This window comes from Triturus cristatus, chromosome 8 (assembly GCF_964204655.1).
Source record: "Triturus cristatus chromosome 8, aTriCri1.1, whole genome shotgun sequence".
In the NCBI taxonomy this organism is placed as follows: Eukaryota; Metazoa; Chordata; class Amphibia; order Caudata; family Salamandridae; genus Triturus; species Triturus cristatus.
The window spans coordinates 1,619,844,748-1,619,858,372 of NC_140591.1; the positions used below are offsets into that span (position 1 = coordinate 1,619,844,748).

The window sequence follows — 13,625 nt, forward strand, 5'->3', positions numbered from 1 at the left end:
GTTCACAGAACAACACTTTTCTTTTTAAAATGTATTAAACATTTGCGTGATGAAAATTATTTTTACATGTAAGGACCAATAATAAGGTGCTGCTGAGATTTGAACTCAGGATTTCCTGTTTACGTGACAAGCACTTTAACCACTTAGCCACAGCACCTACTTTAGTGTTACAGAAGGGATCATTAATTTAGTATTGGTGATCAACTTCTGTGCCTGTGTTAAAGTGTCTTAATATGTATTCTAATGTTAAACAAGCAAGGATTCCTAATCTGTAAACAAGAATAGCTATGTTGTATTAAAAAAGAACACATTTTAAACTCAATCCCATATTTTGAATAGTTTATAAATAAGTGTTTTACATATATTCATCAATATTGCTCAAATCTAGGGTCATATTTCATCTGCCTCTTGCTCATTGAAATACCTTTTTGATTTTGCAATCACAGTATTGTTACTATAATATTGAAAACACTTTCAGTTTTTATTAGGTTTAAGATGATCTGTTCAACCGAAAGATAAATCAGACTTTTCTAATTTAATTGGATCGCAGGACGAATTAATGAAAATATTTTTTTTATTTAAGAATGAGGAAAGCAAGGCACTGCTGAGATTTGAACTCAGGATCTCCTGTTTACTAGACAGGCGCTTTAACCAGCTAAGCCACAGCACCCTCTTGAAAATGTTTTAAGGAACAGTTTGCCATATGGTGTTCAAGAGAAACCTGAGTTTTTCACTTTCATAATCATTTCTCAGTTCAGAAAACGCTCTACTCAACTACTTTAGACGAGGATACTGATCCTATTCATAAACACCTCATTGATATATTGCTTATCCTGTTCATAAATGTTTTAATTATGCCTTCTTTAAAAATGCATTACTTGAATTCAACTCTAGAATGATTTTTTATCTCTATTTTGCTCTTTGTCACTCTTTTTTCCCTTTTTCATTCAAAGTATTACTTTGAAAATCTTCACAATACCACGTTTTTTTGTTTTTCAATTTAAGATGACCCATTCTAATGTTCACAGAACAACACTTTTCTTTTTAAAATGTCTTAAACATTTGCGTAATAAAAATTATTTGTACATGTAAGGACCAAAAATAAGGTGCTGCTGAGATTTGAACTCAGGATTTCTTGTTTACGAGACAGGCGCTTTAACCACTTAGCCACAGCACCTACTTTAGGGATATAGAAGGGATCATTAATTTAGTATTGGTGATCAAATTCTGTGCCTGTGTTAAAGTGTCTTAATATGTATTCTAATGTTAAAAAAGCAAGGATTCCTAATCTGTAAACAAGAATAGCTATGATGTATTAAAAAAGAACACATTTTAAACTCAATCCCATATTTTGAATAGTTCATGAATAAGTGTTTTATATATATTCATCAATATTGCTCAAATGTAGGGTTATATTTCATCTGCCTCTTGCTCATTGAAATACCTTTTTGATTTTGCAATCACAGTATTGTTACTATAATATTGAAAACACTTTCAGTTTTTATTAGGTTTAAGATGATCTGTTCAACCGATAGATAAATCAGACTTTTCTAATTTAATTGAATCGCAGGACGAATTAATGAAAATAGTTTTTTATTTAAGAATGAGGAAAGCACGGCACTGCTGAGATTTGAACTCAGGATCTCCTGTTTACTAGACAGGCGCTTTAACCAGCTAAGCCACAGCACCCTCTTGAAAATGCTTTAAGGAACAGTTTGCCATATGGTGTTCAAGAGAAACCTGAGTTTTTCACTTTCATAATCATTTCTCAGTTCAGAAAACGCTCTACTCAACTACTTTAGACGAGGATACTGATCCTATTCATAAACACCTCATTGATATATTGCTTATCCTGTTCATAAATGTTTTAATTATGCCTTCTTTAAGAATGCATTACTTGAATTCAACTCTAGAATGATTTTTTATCTCTATTTTGCTCTTTGTCACTCTTTTTTACCTTTTTCATTCAAAGTATTACTTTGAAAATCTTCACAATACCACGTTTTTTTGTTTTTCAATTTAAGATGACCCATTCTAATGTTCACAGAACAACACTTTTCTTTTTAAAATGTATTAAACATTTGCGCGATGAAAATTATTTTTACATGTAAGGACCAATAATAAGGTGCTGCTGAGATTTGAACTCAGGATTTCTTGTTTACGAGACAGACGCTTTAAGCACTTAGCCACAGCACCTATTTTAGTGATACAGAAGGGATTATTAATTTAGTATTGGTGATCAAATTCTGTGCCTGTGTTAAAGTGTCTTAATATGTATTCTAATGTTAAACAAGCAAGGATTCCTAATCTGTAAACAAGAATAGCTATGTTGTATTAAAAAAGAACACATTTTAAACTCAATCCCATATTTTGAATAGTTCATAAATAAGTGTTTTACATATATTCATCAATATTGCTCAAATCTAGGGTTATATTTCATCTGCCTCTTGCTCATTGAAATACCTTTTTGATTTTGCAATCACAGTATCGTTACTATAATATTGTAAACACTTTCAGTTTTTATTAGGTTTAAGATGATCTGTTCAACCGAAAGATAAATCAGACTTTTCTAATTTAATTGAATCGCAGGACGAATTAATGAAAATAGTTTTTTATTTAAGAAAGAGGAAAGCAAGGCACTGCTGAGATTCGAACTCAGGATCTCCTGTTTACTAGACAGGCGCTTTAACCAGCTAAGCCACAGCACCCTCTTGAAAATCCTTTAAGGAACAGTTTGCCATATGGTGTTCAAGAGACTCCTGAGTTTTTCACTTTCATAATCATTTCTCAGTTCAGAAAACGCTCTACTCAACTACTTTAGACGAGGATACTGATCCTATTGATAAACACCTCATTGATATATTGCTTATCCTGTTCATAAATGTTTTAATTATGCCTTCTTTAAGAATGCATTACTTGATTTCAACTCTAGAATGATTTTTTATCTCTATTTTGCTCTTTGTCACTCTTTTTTCCGTTTTTCATTCAAAGCATTACTTTGAAAATCTTCACAATACCATGTTTTTTAGTTTTTCAATTTAAGATGACCCATTCTAATGTTCACAGAACAACACTTTTCTTTTTAAAATGTATTAAACATTTGCGTGATGAAAATTATTTTTACATGTAAGGACAAATATTAAGGTGCTGCTGAGATTTGAACTCAGGATTTTCTGTTTACGAGACAGGCGCTTTAACCACTTAGCCACAGCACCTATTTTAGTGATACAGAAGGGATCATTAATTTAGTATTGGTGATCAAATTCTGTGCCTGTGTTAAAGTGTCTTAATAAGTATTCTAATGTTAAACAAGCAAGGATTCTAATCTGTAAACAAGAATAGCTATGTTGTATTACAAAAGAACACATTTTAAACTCAATTCCATATTTTAAATAGTTCATAAATAAGTGTTTTACATATATTCATCAATATTGCTCAAATCTAGGGTTATATTTCATCTGCCTCTTGCTCATTGAAATACCTTTTTGATTTTTGCAATCACAGTATTGTTACTATAATATTGAAAACACTTTCAGTTTTTATTAGGTTTAAGATGATCTGTTCAACCGAAAGATAAATCAGACTTTTCTAATTGAATTGAATCGCAGGACGACTTAATGAAAATAGTTTTTTATATAAGAATGAGGAAATCAAGGTACTGCTGAGATTTGAACTCAGGATCTCCTGTTTACTAGACAGGCGCTATAACCATCTAAGCCACAGCACCCTCTTGAAAATGCTTTAAGGAACAGTTTGCCATATGGTGTTCAAGAGAATCCTGAGTTTTTCACTTTCATAATCATTTCTCAGTTCAGAAAACGCTCTAGTCAACTACTTTAGAAGAGGATACTGATCCTATTCATAAACACCTCATTGATATATTGCTTATCTTGTTCATAAATGTTTTAATCATGCCTTCTTTAAGAATGCATTACTTGAATTCAACTCTAGAATGATTTTTTATCTCTATTTTGCTCTTTGTCACGCTTTTTTCCCTTTTTCATTCAAAACATTACTTTGAAAATCTTCACAACACCACGTTTTTTTGTTTTTCAATTTAAGATGACCCATTCTAATGTTCACAGAACAATACTTTTCTTTTTAAAATGTCTTAAACATTTGCGTAATGAAAATTATTTTTATATGTAAGGACCAAAAATAAGGTGCTGCTGAGATTTGAACTCAGGATTTCTGGTTTACGAGACAGGCGCTTTAACCACTTAGCCACATCACCTACTTTAGGGATATAGAAGGGATCATTAATTTAGTATTGGTGATCAAATTCTGTGCCTGTGTTAAAGTGTCTTAATAAGTATTCTAATGTTAAACAAGCAAGGATTCCTAATCTGTAAACAAGAATAGCTATGTTGTATTAAAAAAGAACACATTTTAAACTCAATCCCATATTTTGAATAGTTCATAAATAAGTGTTTTACATATATTCATCAATATTGCTAAAATCTAGGGTTATATTTCATCTGTCTCTTGCTCATTGAAATACCTTTTTGATTTTTGCAATCACAGTATTGTTACTATAGTATTGAAAACACTTTCAGTTTTTATTAGGTTTAAGATGATCTGTTCAACCGAAAAATAAATCAGACTTTTCTAATTTAATTGAATCGCAGGACGAATTAATGAAAATAGTTTTTTATTTAAGAATGAGGAAAGCAAGAGACTGCTGAAATTTGAACTCAGGATCTCCTGTTTACTAGACAGGCGCTTTAACCAGCTAAGCCACAGCACCCTCTTGAAAATGCTTTAAGGAACAGTTTGCCATATGGTGTTCAAGAGAATCCTGAGTTTTTCACTTTCATAATCATTTCTCAGTTCAGAAAACGCTCTACTCAAATAGTTTAGACGAGGATACTGATCCTATTCATAAACACCTCATTGATATATTGCTTATCCTGTTCATAAATGTTTTAATTATGCCTTCTTTAAGAATGCATTACTTGATTTCAACTCTAGAATGATTTTTCATCTCTATTTTGCTCTTTGTCACTCTTTTTTCCCTTTTTCATTCAAAGCATTACTTTGAAAATCTTCACAATACCACGTTTTTTAGTTTTTCAATTTAAGATGACCCATTCTAATGTTCACAGAACAACACTTTTCTTTTTAAAATGTATTAAACATTTGCGTGATGAAAATTATTTTTACATGTAAGGACCAATAATAAGGTGCTGCTGAGATTTGAACTCAGGATTTCCTGTTTACGTGACAAGCACTTTAACCACTTAGCCACAGCACCTACTTTAGTGTTACAGAAGGGATCATTAATTTAGTATTGGTGATCAACTTCTGTGCCTGTGTTAAAGTGTCTTAATATGTATTCTAATGTTAAACAAGCAAGGATTCCTAATCTGTAAACAAGAATAGCTATGTTGTATTAAAAAAGAACACATTTTAAACTCAATCCCATATTTTGAATAGTTCATAAATAAGTGTTTTACATATATTCATCAATATTGCTCAAATCTAGGGTTATATTTCATCTGCCTCTTGCTCATTGAAATACCTTTTTGATTTTGCAATCACAGTATCGTTACTATAATATTGTAAACACTTTCAGTTTTTATTAGGTTTAAGATGATCTGTTCAACCGAAAGATAAATCAGACTTTTCTAATTTAATTGAATCGCAGGACGAATTAATGAAAATAGTTTTTTATTTAAGAAAGAGGAAAGCAAGGCACTGCTGAGATTCGAACTCAGGATCTCCTGTTTACTAGACAGGCGCTTTAACCAGCTAAGCCACAGCACCCTCTTGAAAATCCTTTAAGGAACAGTTTGCCATATGGTGTTCAAGAGACTCCTGAGTTTTTCACTTTCATAATCATTTCTCAGTTCAGAAAACGCTCTACTCAACTACTTTAGACGAGGATACTGATCCTATTGATAAACACCTCATTGATATATTGCTTATCCTGTTCATAAATGTTTTAATTATGCCTTCTTTAAGAATGCATTACTTGATTTCAACTCTAGAATGATTTTTTATCTCTATTTTGCTCTTTGTCACTCTTTTTTCCGTTTTTCATTCAAAGCATTACTTTGAAAATCTTCACAATACCATGTTTTTTAGTTTTTCAATTTAAGATGACCCATTCTAATGTTCACAGAACAACACTTTTCTTTTTAAAATGTATTAAACATTTGCGTGATGAAAATTATTTTTACATGTAAGGACAAATATTAAGGTGCTGCTGAGATTTGAACTCAGGATTTTCTGTTTACGAGACAGGCGCTTTAACCACTTAGCCACAGCACCTATTTTAGTGATACAGAAGGGATCATTAATTTAGTATTGGTGATCAAATTCTGTGCCTGTGTTAAAGTGTCTTAATAAGTATTCTAATGTTAAACAAGCAAGGATTCTAATCTGTAAACAAGAATAGCTATGTTGTATTACAAAAGAACACATTTTAAACTCAATTCCATATTTTAAATAGTTCATAAATAAGTGTTTTACATATATTCATCAATATTGCTCAAATCTAGGGTTATATTTCATCTGCCTCTTGCTCATTGAAATACCTTTTTGATTTTTGCAATCACAGTATTGTTACTATAATATTGAAAACACTTTCAGTTTTTATTAGGTTTAAGATGATCTGTTCAACCGAAAGATAAATCAGACTTTTCTAATTGAATTGAATCGCAGGACGACTTAATGAAAATAGTTTTTTATATAAGAATGAGGAAATCAAGGTACTGCTGAGATTTGAACTCAGGATCTCCTGTTTACTAGACAGGCGCTATAACCATCTAAGCCACAGCACCCTCTTGAAAATGCTTTAAGGAACAGTTTGCCATATGGTGTTCAAGAGAATCCTGAGTTTTTCACTTTCATAATCATTTCTCAGTTCAGAAAACGCTCTACTCAAATAGTTTAGACGAGGATACTGATCCTATTCATAAACACCTCATTGATATATTGCTTATCCTGTTCATAAATGTTTTAATTATGCCTTCTTTAAGAATGCATTACTTGATTTCAACTCTAGAATGATTTTTCATCTCTATTTTGCTCTTTGTCACTCTTTTTTCCCTTTTTCATTCAAAGCATTACTTTGAAAATCTTCACAATACCACGTTTTTTAGTTTTTCAATTTAAGATGACCCATTCTAATGTTCACAGAACAACACTTTTCTTTTTAAAATGTATTAAACATTTGCGTGATGAAAATTATTTTTACATGTAAGGACCAATAATAAGGTGCTGCTGAGATTTGAACTCAGGATTTCCTGTTTACGTGACAAGCACTTTAACCACTTAGCCACAGCACCTACTTTAGTGTTACAGAAGGGATCATTAATTTAGTATTGGTGATCAACTTCTGTGCCTGTGTTAAAGTGTCTTAATATGTATTCTAATGTTAAACAAGCAAGGATTCCTAATCTGTAAACAAGAATAGCTATGTTGTATTAAAAAAGAACACATTTTAAACTCAATCCCATATTTTGAATAGTTTATAAATAAGTGTTTTACATATATTCATCAATATTGCTCAAATCTAGGGTCATATTTCATCTGCCTCTTGCTCATTGAAATACCTTTTTGATTTTGCAATCACAGTATTGTTACTATAATATTGAAAACACTTTCAGTTTTTATTAGGTTTAAGATGATCTGTTCAACCGAAAGATAAATCAGACTTTTCTAATTTAATTGGATCGCAGGACGAATTAATGAAAATATTTTTTTTATTTAAGAATGAGGAAAGCAAGGCACTGCTGAGATTTGAACTCAGGATCTCCTGTTTACTAGACAGGCGCTTTAACCAGCTAAGCCACAGCACCCTCTTGAAAATGTTTTAAGGAACAGTTTGCCATATGGTGTTCAAGAGAAACCTGAGTTTTTCACTTTCATAATCATTTCTCAGTTCAGAAAACGCTCTACTCAACTACTTTAGACGAGGATACTGATCCTATTCATAAACACCTCATTGATATATTGCTTATCCTGTTCATAAATGTTTTAATTATGCCTTCTTTAAAAATGCATTACTTGAATTCAACTCTAGAATGATTTTTTATCTCTATTTTGCTCTTTGTCACTCTTTTTTCCCTTTTTCATTCAAAGTATTACTTTGAAAATCTTCACAATACCACGTTTTTTTGTTTTTCAATTTAAGATGACCCATTCTAATGTTCACAGAACAACACTTTTCTTTTTAAAATGTCTTAAACATTTGCGTAATAAAAATTATTTGTACATGTAAGGACCAAAAATAAGGTGCTGCTGAGATTTGAACTCAGGATTTCTTGTTTACGAGACAGGCGCTTTAACCACTTAGCCACAGCACCTACTTTAGGGATATAGAAGGGATCATTAATTTAGTATTGGTGATCAAATTCTGTGCCTGTGTTAAAGTGTCTTAATATGTATTCTAATGTTAAAAAAGCAAGGATTCCTAATCTGTAAACAAGAATAGCTATGATGTATTAAAAAAGAACACATTTTAAACTCAATCCCATATTTTGAATAGTTCATGAATAAGTGTTTTATATATATTCATCAATATTGCTCAAATGTAGGGTTATATTTCATCTGCCTCTTGCTCATTGAAATACCTTTTTGATTTTGCAATCACAGTATTGTTACTATAATATTGAAAACACTTTCAGTTTTTATTAGGTTTAAGATGATCTGTTCAACCGATAGATAAATCAGACTTTTCTAATTTAATTGAATCGCAGGACGAATTAATGAAAATAGTTTTTTATTTAAGAATGAGGAAAGCACGGCACTGCTGAGATTTGAACTCAGGATCTCCTGTTTACTAGACAGGCGCTTTAACCAGCTAAGCCACAGCACCCTCTTGAAAATGCTTTAAGGAACAGTTTGCCATATGGTGTTCAAGAGAATCCTGAGTTTTTCACTTTCATAATCATTTCTCAGTTCAGAAAACGCTCTACTCAAATAGTTTAGACGAGGATACTGATCCTATTCATAAACACCTCATTGATATATTGCTTATCCTGTTCATAAATGTTTTAATTATGCCTTCTTTAAGAATGCATTACTTGATTTCAACTCTAGAATGATTTTTCATCTCTATTTTGCTCTTTGTCACTCTTTTTTCCCTTTTTCATTCAAAGCATTACTTTGAAAATCTTCACAATACCACGTTTTTTAGTTTTTCAATTTAAGATGACCCATTCTAATGTTCACAGAACAACACTTTTCTTTTTAAAATGTCTTAAACATTTGCGTAATGAAAATTATTTTTACATGTAAGGACCAAAAATAAGGTGCTGCTGAGATTTGAACTCAGGATTTCTTGTTTACGAGACAGGCGCTTTAACCACTTAGCCACAGCACCTACTTTAGGGATATAGAAGGGATCATTAATTTAGTATTGGTGATCAAATTCTGTGCCTGTGTTAAAGTGTCTTAATATGTATTCTAATGTTAAAAAAGCAAGGATTCCTAATCTGTAAACAAGAATAGCTATGATGTATTAAAAAAGAACACATTTTAAACTCAATCCCATATTTTGAATAGTTCATGAATAAGTGTTTTATATATATTCATCAATATTGCTCAAATCTAGGGTTATATTTCATCTGCCTCTTGCTCATTGAAATACCTTTTTGATTTTGCAATCACAGTATTGTTACTATAATATTGAAAACACTTTCAGTTTTTATTAGGTTTAAGATGATCTGTTCAACCGATAGATAAATCAGACTTTTCTAATTTAATTGAATCGCAGGATGAATTAATGAAAATAGTTTTTTATTTAAGAATGAGGAAAGCACGGCACTGCTGAGATTTGAACTCAGGATCTCCTGTTTACTAGACAGGCGCTTTAACCAGCTAAGCCACAGCACCCTCTTGAAAATGCTTTAAGGAACAGTTTGCCATATGGTGTTCAAGAGAAACCTGAGTTTTTCACTTTCATAATCATTTCTCAGTTCAGAAAACGCTCTACTCAACTACTTTAGACGAGGATACTGATCCTATTCATAAACACCTCATTGATATATTGCTTATCCTGTTCATAAATGTTTTAATTATGCCTTCTTTAAGAATGCATTACTTGAATTCAACTCTAGAATGATTTTTTATCTCTATTTTGCTCTTTGTCACTCTTTTTTACCTTTTTCATTCAAAGTATTACTTTGAAAATCTTCACAATACCACGTTTTTTTGTTTTTCAATTTAAGATGACCCATTCTAATGTTCACAGAACAACACTTTTCTTTTTAAAATGTATTAAACATTTGCGCGATGAAAATTATTTTTACATGTAAGGACCAATAATAAGGTGCTGCTGAGATTTGAACTCAGGATTTCTTGTTTACGAGACAGACGCTTTAACCACGTAGCCACAGCACCTATTTTAGTGATACAGAAGGGATTATTAATTTAGTATTGGTGATCAAATTCTGTGCCTGTGTTAAAGTGTCTTAATATGTATTCTAATGTTAAACAAGCAAGGATTCCTAATCTGTAAACAAGAATAGCTATGTTGTATTAAAAAAGAACACATTTTAAACTCAATCCCATATTTTGAATAGTTCATAAATAAGTGTTTTACATATATTCATCAATATTGCTAAAATTTAGGGTTATATTTCATCTGTCTCTTGCTCATTGAAATACCTTTTTGATTTTTGCAATCACAGTATTGTTACTATAGTATTGAAAACACTTTCAGTTTTTATTAGGTTTAAGATGATCTGTTCAACCGAAAAATAAATCAGACTTTTCTAATTTAATTGAATCGCAGGGCGAATTAATGAAAATAGTTTTTTATTTAAGAATGAGGAAAGCAAGAGACTGCTGAAATTTGAACTCAGGATCTCCTGTTTACTAGACAGGCGCTTTAACCAGCTAAGCCACAGCACCCTCTTGAAAATGCTTTAAGGAACAGTTTGCCATATGGTGTTCAAGAGAATCCTGAGTTTTTCACTTTCATAATAATATCTCAGTTCAGAAAACGCTCTACTCAAATAGTTTAGACGAGGATACTGATCCTATTCATAAACACCTCATTGATATATTGCTTATCCTGTTCATAAATGTTTTAATTATGCCTTCTTTAAGAATGCATTACTTGATTTCAACTCTAGAATGATTTTTCATCTCTATTTTGCTCTTTGTCACTCTTTTTTCCCTTTTTCATTCAAAGCATTACTTTGAAAATCTTCACAATACTACGTTTTTTAGTTTTTCAATTTAAGATGACCCATTCTAATGTTCACAGAACAACACTTTTCTTTTTAAAACGTATTAAACATTTGCGTGATGAAAATTATTTTTACATGTAAGGACCAATAATAAGGTGCTGCTGAGATTTGAACTCAGGATTTCCTGTTTACGTGATAGGCACTTTAACCACTTAGCCACAGCACCTACTTTAGTGTTACAGAAGGGATCATTAATTTAGTATTGGTGATCAACTTCTGTGCCTGTGTTAAAGTGTCTTAATATGTATTCTAATGATAAACAAGCAAGGATTCCTAATCTGTAAACAAGAATAGCTATGTTGTATTACAAAAGAACACATTTTAAACTCAATCCCATATTTTGAATAGTTCATAAATAAGTGTTTTACATATATTCATCAATATTGCTCAAATCTAGGGTTATATTTCATCTGCCTCTTGCTCATTGAAATACCTTTTTGATTTTTGCAATCACAGTAGTGTTACTATATTATTGAAAACACTTTCAGTTTTTATTAGGTTTAAGATGATCTGTTCAACCGAAAGATAAATCAGACTTTTCTAATTTAATTGAATAGCAGGACGACTTAATGAAAATAATTTTTTATTTAAGAATGAGGAAAGCAAGGCACTGCTGAGATTTGAACTCAGGATCTCCTGTTTACTAAACAGGCGCTTTAACCAGCTAACCCACAGCGCCCTCTTGAAAAAACTTTAAGGAACAGTTTGCCATATGGTGTTCAAGAGAAACCTGAGTTTTTCACTTTCATAATCATTTCTCAGTTCAGAAAATGCACTACTCAAATAGTTTAGACGAGGATACTGATCCTATTGATAAACACCTCATTGATATATTGCTTATCCTGTTCATAAATGTTTTAATTATGCCTTCTTTAAGAATGCATTACTTGAATTCAACTCTAGAATGATTTTTTATCTCTATTTTGCTCTTTGTCACTCCTTTTTCCCTTTTTCATTCAAAGCATTACTTTGAAAATCTTCACAATACCACGTTTTTTTGTTTTTCAATTTAAGATGACCCATTCTAATGTTCACAGAACAACACTTTTCTTTTTAAAATGTATTAAACATTTGCGTGATGAAAATTATTTTTACATGTAAGGACCAATAATAAGGTGCTGCTGAGATTTGAACTCAGGATTTCCTGGTTACGAGACAGGCGCTTTAACCACTTAGCCACAGCACCTAATTTAGTGATACAGAAGGGATCATTCATTTAGTATTGGTGATCAAATTCTGTGCCTGTGTTAAAGTGTCTTAATATGTATTCTAATGTTAAACAAGCAAGGATTCCTAATCTGTAAACAAGAATATCTATGTTGTATTAAAAAAGAACACATTTTAAACTCAATCCCATATTTTGAATAGTTTATAAATAAGTGTTTTACAAATATTCATCAATATTGCTCAAATCTAGTGTCATATTTCATCTGCCTCTAGATCATTGAAATACCTTTTTAATTTTGCAATCACAGTATTGTTACTATAATATTGTAAACACTTTCAGTTTTTATTAGGTTTAAGATGATCTGTTCAACCGAAAGATAAATCAGACTTTTCTAATTTAATTGAATCGCAGGACGAATTAATGAAAATAGTTTTTTATTTAAGAAAGAGGAAAGCAAGGCACTGCTGAGATTTGAACTCAGGATCTCCTGTTTACTAGACAGGCGCTTTAACCAGCTAAGCCACAGCACCCTCTTAAAAATCCTTTAAGGAACAGTTTGCCATATGGTGTTCAAGAGACTCCTGAGTTTTTCACTTTCATAATCATTTCTCAGTTCAGAATACGCTCTACTCAACTACTTTAGACGAGGATACTGATCCTATTGATAAACACCTCATTGATATATTGCTTTTCCTGTTCATAAATGTTTTAATTATGCCTTCTTTAAGAATGCATTACTTGATTTCAACTCTAGAATGATTTTTTATCTCTATTTTGCTCTTTGTCACTCTTTTTTCCGTTTTTCATTCAAAGCATTACTTTGCAAATCTTCACAATACCATGTTTTTTAGTTTTTCAATTTAAGATGACAAATTGTAATGTTCACAGAACAACACTTTTCTTTTTAAAATGTATTAAACATTTGCGTGATGAAAATTATTTTTACATGTAAGGACCAAAAATAAGGTGCTGCTGAGATTTGAACTCAGGATTTCCTGTTTACGAGACAGGCGCTTTAACCACTTAGCCACAGCACCTATTTTAGTGATACAGAAGGGATCATTAATTTAGTATTGGTGATCAAATTCTGTGCCTGTGTTAAAGTGTCTTAATATGTATTCTAATGTTAAACAAGCAAGGATTCCTAATCTGTAAACAAGAATAGCTATGTTGTATTAAAAAAGAACACATTTTAAACTCAATCCCATATTTTGAATAGTTTATAAATAAGTGTTTTACATATATTCATCAAT

At 31.3% G+C, this 13,625-nt stretch overlaps 17 non-coding genes across 17 annotated transcripts; all 17 read right to left on the reverse strand.

The window, feature by feature from the left end:
- Positions 1-596: 596 nt before the first annotated feature.
- On the reverse strand, positions 597-670 carry TRNAT-AGU (transfer RNA threonine (anticodon AGU)). The gene has a single exon. It is a non-coding gene; the product is annotated as a tRNA-Thr (tRNA).
- Positions 671-1,104: 434 nt separating this feature from the next.
- TRNAT-CGU (transfer RNA threonine (anticodon CGU)) lies at positions 1,105-1,177 on the reverse strand. Its single transcript has one exon. It is a non-coding gene; the product is annotated as a tRNA-Thr (tRNA).
- Positions 1,178-1,615: 438 nt separating this feature from the next.
- TRNAT-AGU (transfer RNA threonine (anticodon AGU)) lies at positions 1,616-1,689 on the reverse strand. The gene has a single exon. It is a non-coding gene; the product is annotated as a tRNA-Thr (tRNA).
- Positions 1,690-2,634: 945 nt separating this feature from the next.
- TRNAT-AGU (transfer RNA threonine (anticodon AGU)) lies at positions 2,635-2,708 on the reverse strand. Its single transcript has one exon. It is a non-coding gene; the product is annotated as a tRNA-Thr (tRNA).
- A 434-nt stretch (positions 2,709-3,142) lies between these two features.
- On the reverse strand, positions 3,143-3,215 carry TRNAT-CGU (transfer RNA threonine (anticodon CGU)). The gene has a single exon. It is a non-coding gene; the product is annotated as a tRNA-Thr (tRNA).
- Positions 3,216-3,653: 438 nt separating this feature from the next.
- Positions 3,654-3,727, reverse strand: TRNAT-AGU (transfer RNA threonine (anticodon AGU)). Its single transcript has one exon. It is a non-coding gene; the product is annotated as a tRNA-Thr (tRNA).
- A 1,965-nt stretch (positions 3,728-5,692) lies between these two features.
- Positions 5,693-5,766, reverse strand: TRNAT-AGU (transfer RNA threonine (anticodon AGU)). The gene has a single exon. It is a non-coding gene; the product is annotated as a tRNA-Thr (tRNA).
- A 434-nt stretch (positions 5,767-6,200) lies between these two features.
- Positions 6,201-6,273, reverse strand: TRNAT-CGU (transfer RNA threonine (anticodon CGU)). The gene has a single exon. It is a non-coding gene; the product is annotated as a tRNA-Thr (tRNA).
- A 438-nt stretch (positions 6,274-6,711) lies between these two features.
- Positions 6,712-6,785, reverse strand: TRNAT-AGU (transfer RNA threonine (anticodon AGU)). Its single transcript has one exon. It is a non-coding gene; the product is annotated as a tRNA-Thr (tRNA).
- A 946-nt stretch (positions 6,786-7,731) lies between these two features.
- TRNAT-AGU (transfer RNA threonine (anticodon AGU)) lies at positions 7,732-7,805 on the reverse strand. The gene has a single exon. It is a non-coding gene; the product is annotated as a tRNA-Thr (tRNA).
- A 434-nt stretch (positions 7,806-8,239) lies between these two features.
- On the reverse strand, positions 8,240-8,312 carry TRNAT-CGU (transfer RNA threonine (anticodon CGU)). Its single transcript has one exon. It is a non-coding gene; the product is annotated as a tRNA-Thr (tRNA).
- A 438-nt stretch (positions 8,313-8,750) lies between these two features.
- TRNAT-AGU (transfer RNA threonine (anticodon AGU)) lies at positions 8,751-8,824 on the reverse strand. Its single transcript has one exon. It is a non-coding gene; the product is annotated as a tRNA-Thr (tRNA).
- Positions 8,825-9,258: 434 nt separating this feature from the next.
- On the reverse strand, positions 9,259-9,331 carry TRNAT-CGU (transfer RNA threonine (anticodon CGU)). The gene has a single exon. It is a non-coding gene; the product is annotated as a tRNA-Thr (tRNA).
- A 438-nt stretch (positions 9,332-9,769) lies between these two features.
- TRNAT-AGU (transfer RNA threonine (anticodon AGU)) lies at positions 9,770-9,843 on the reverse strand. The gene has a single exon. It is a non-coding gene; the product is annotated as a tRNA-Thr (tRNA).
- Positions 9,844-12,317: 2,474 nt separating this feature from the next.
- On the reverse strand, positions 12,318-12,390 carry TRNAT-CGU (transfer RNA threonine (anticodon CGU)). Its single transcript has one exon. It is a non-coding gene; the product is annotated as a tRNA-Thr (tRNA).
- A 438-nt stretch (positions 12,391-12,828) lies between these two features.
- Positions 12,829-12,902, reverse strand: TRNAT-AGU (transfer RNA threonine (anticodon AGU)). Its single transcript has one exon. It is a non-coding gene; the product is annotated as a tRNA-Thr (tRNA).
- Positions 12,903-13,336: 434 nt separating this feature from the next.
- Positions 13,337-13,409, reverse strand: TRNAT-CGU (transfer RNA threonine (anticodon CGU)). Its single transcript has one exon. It is a non-coding gene; the product is annotated as a tRNA-Thr (tRNA).
- Between the last annotated feature and the right edge of the window lie 216 nt (positions 13,410-13,625).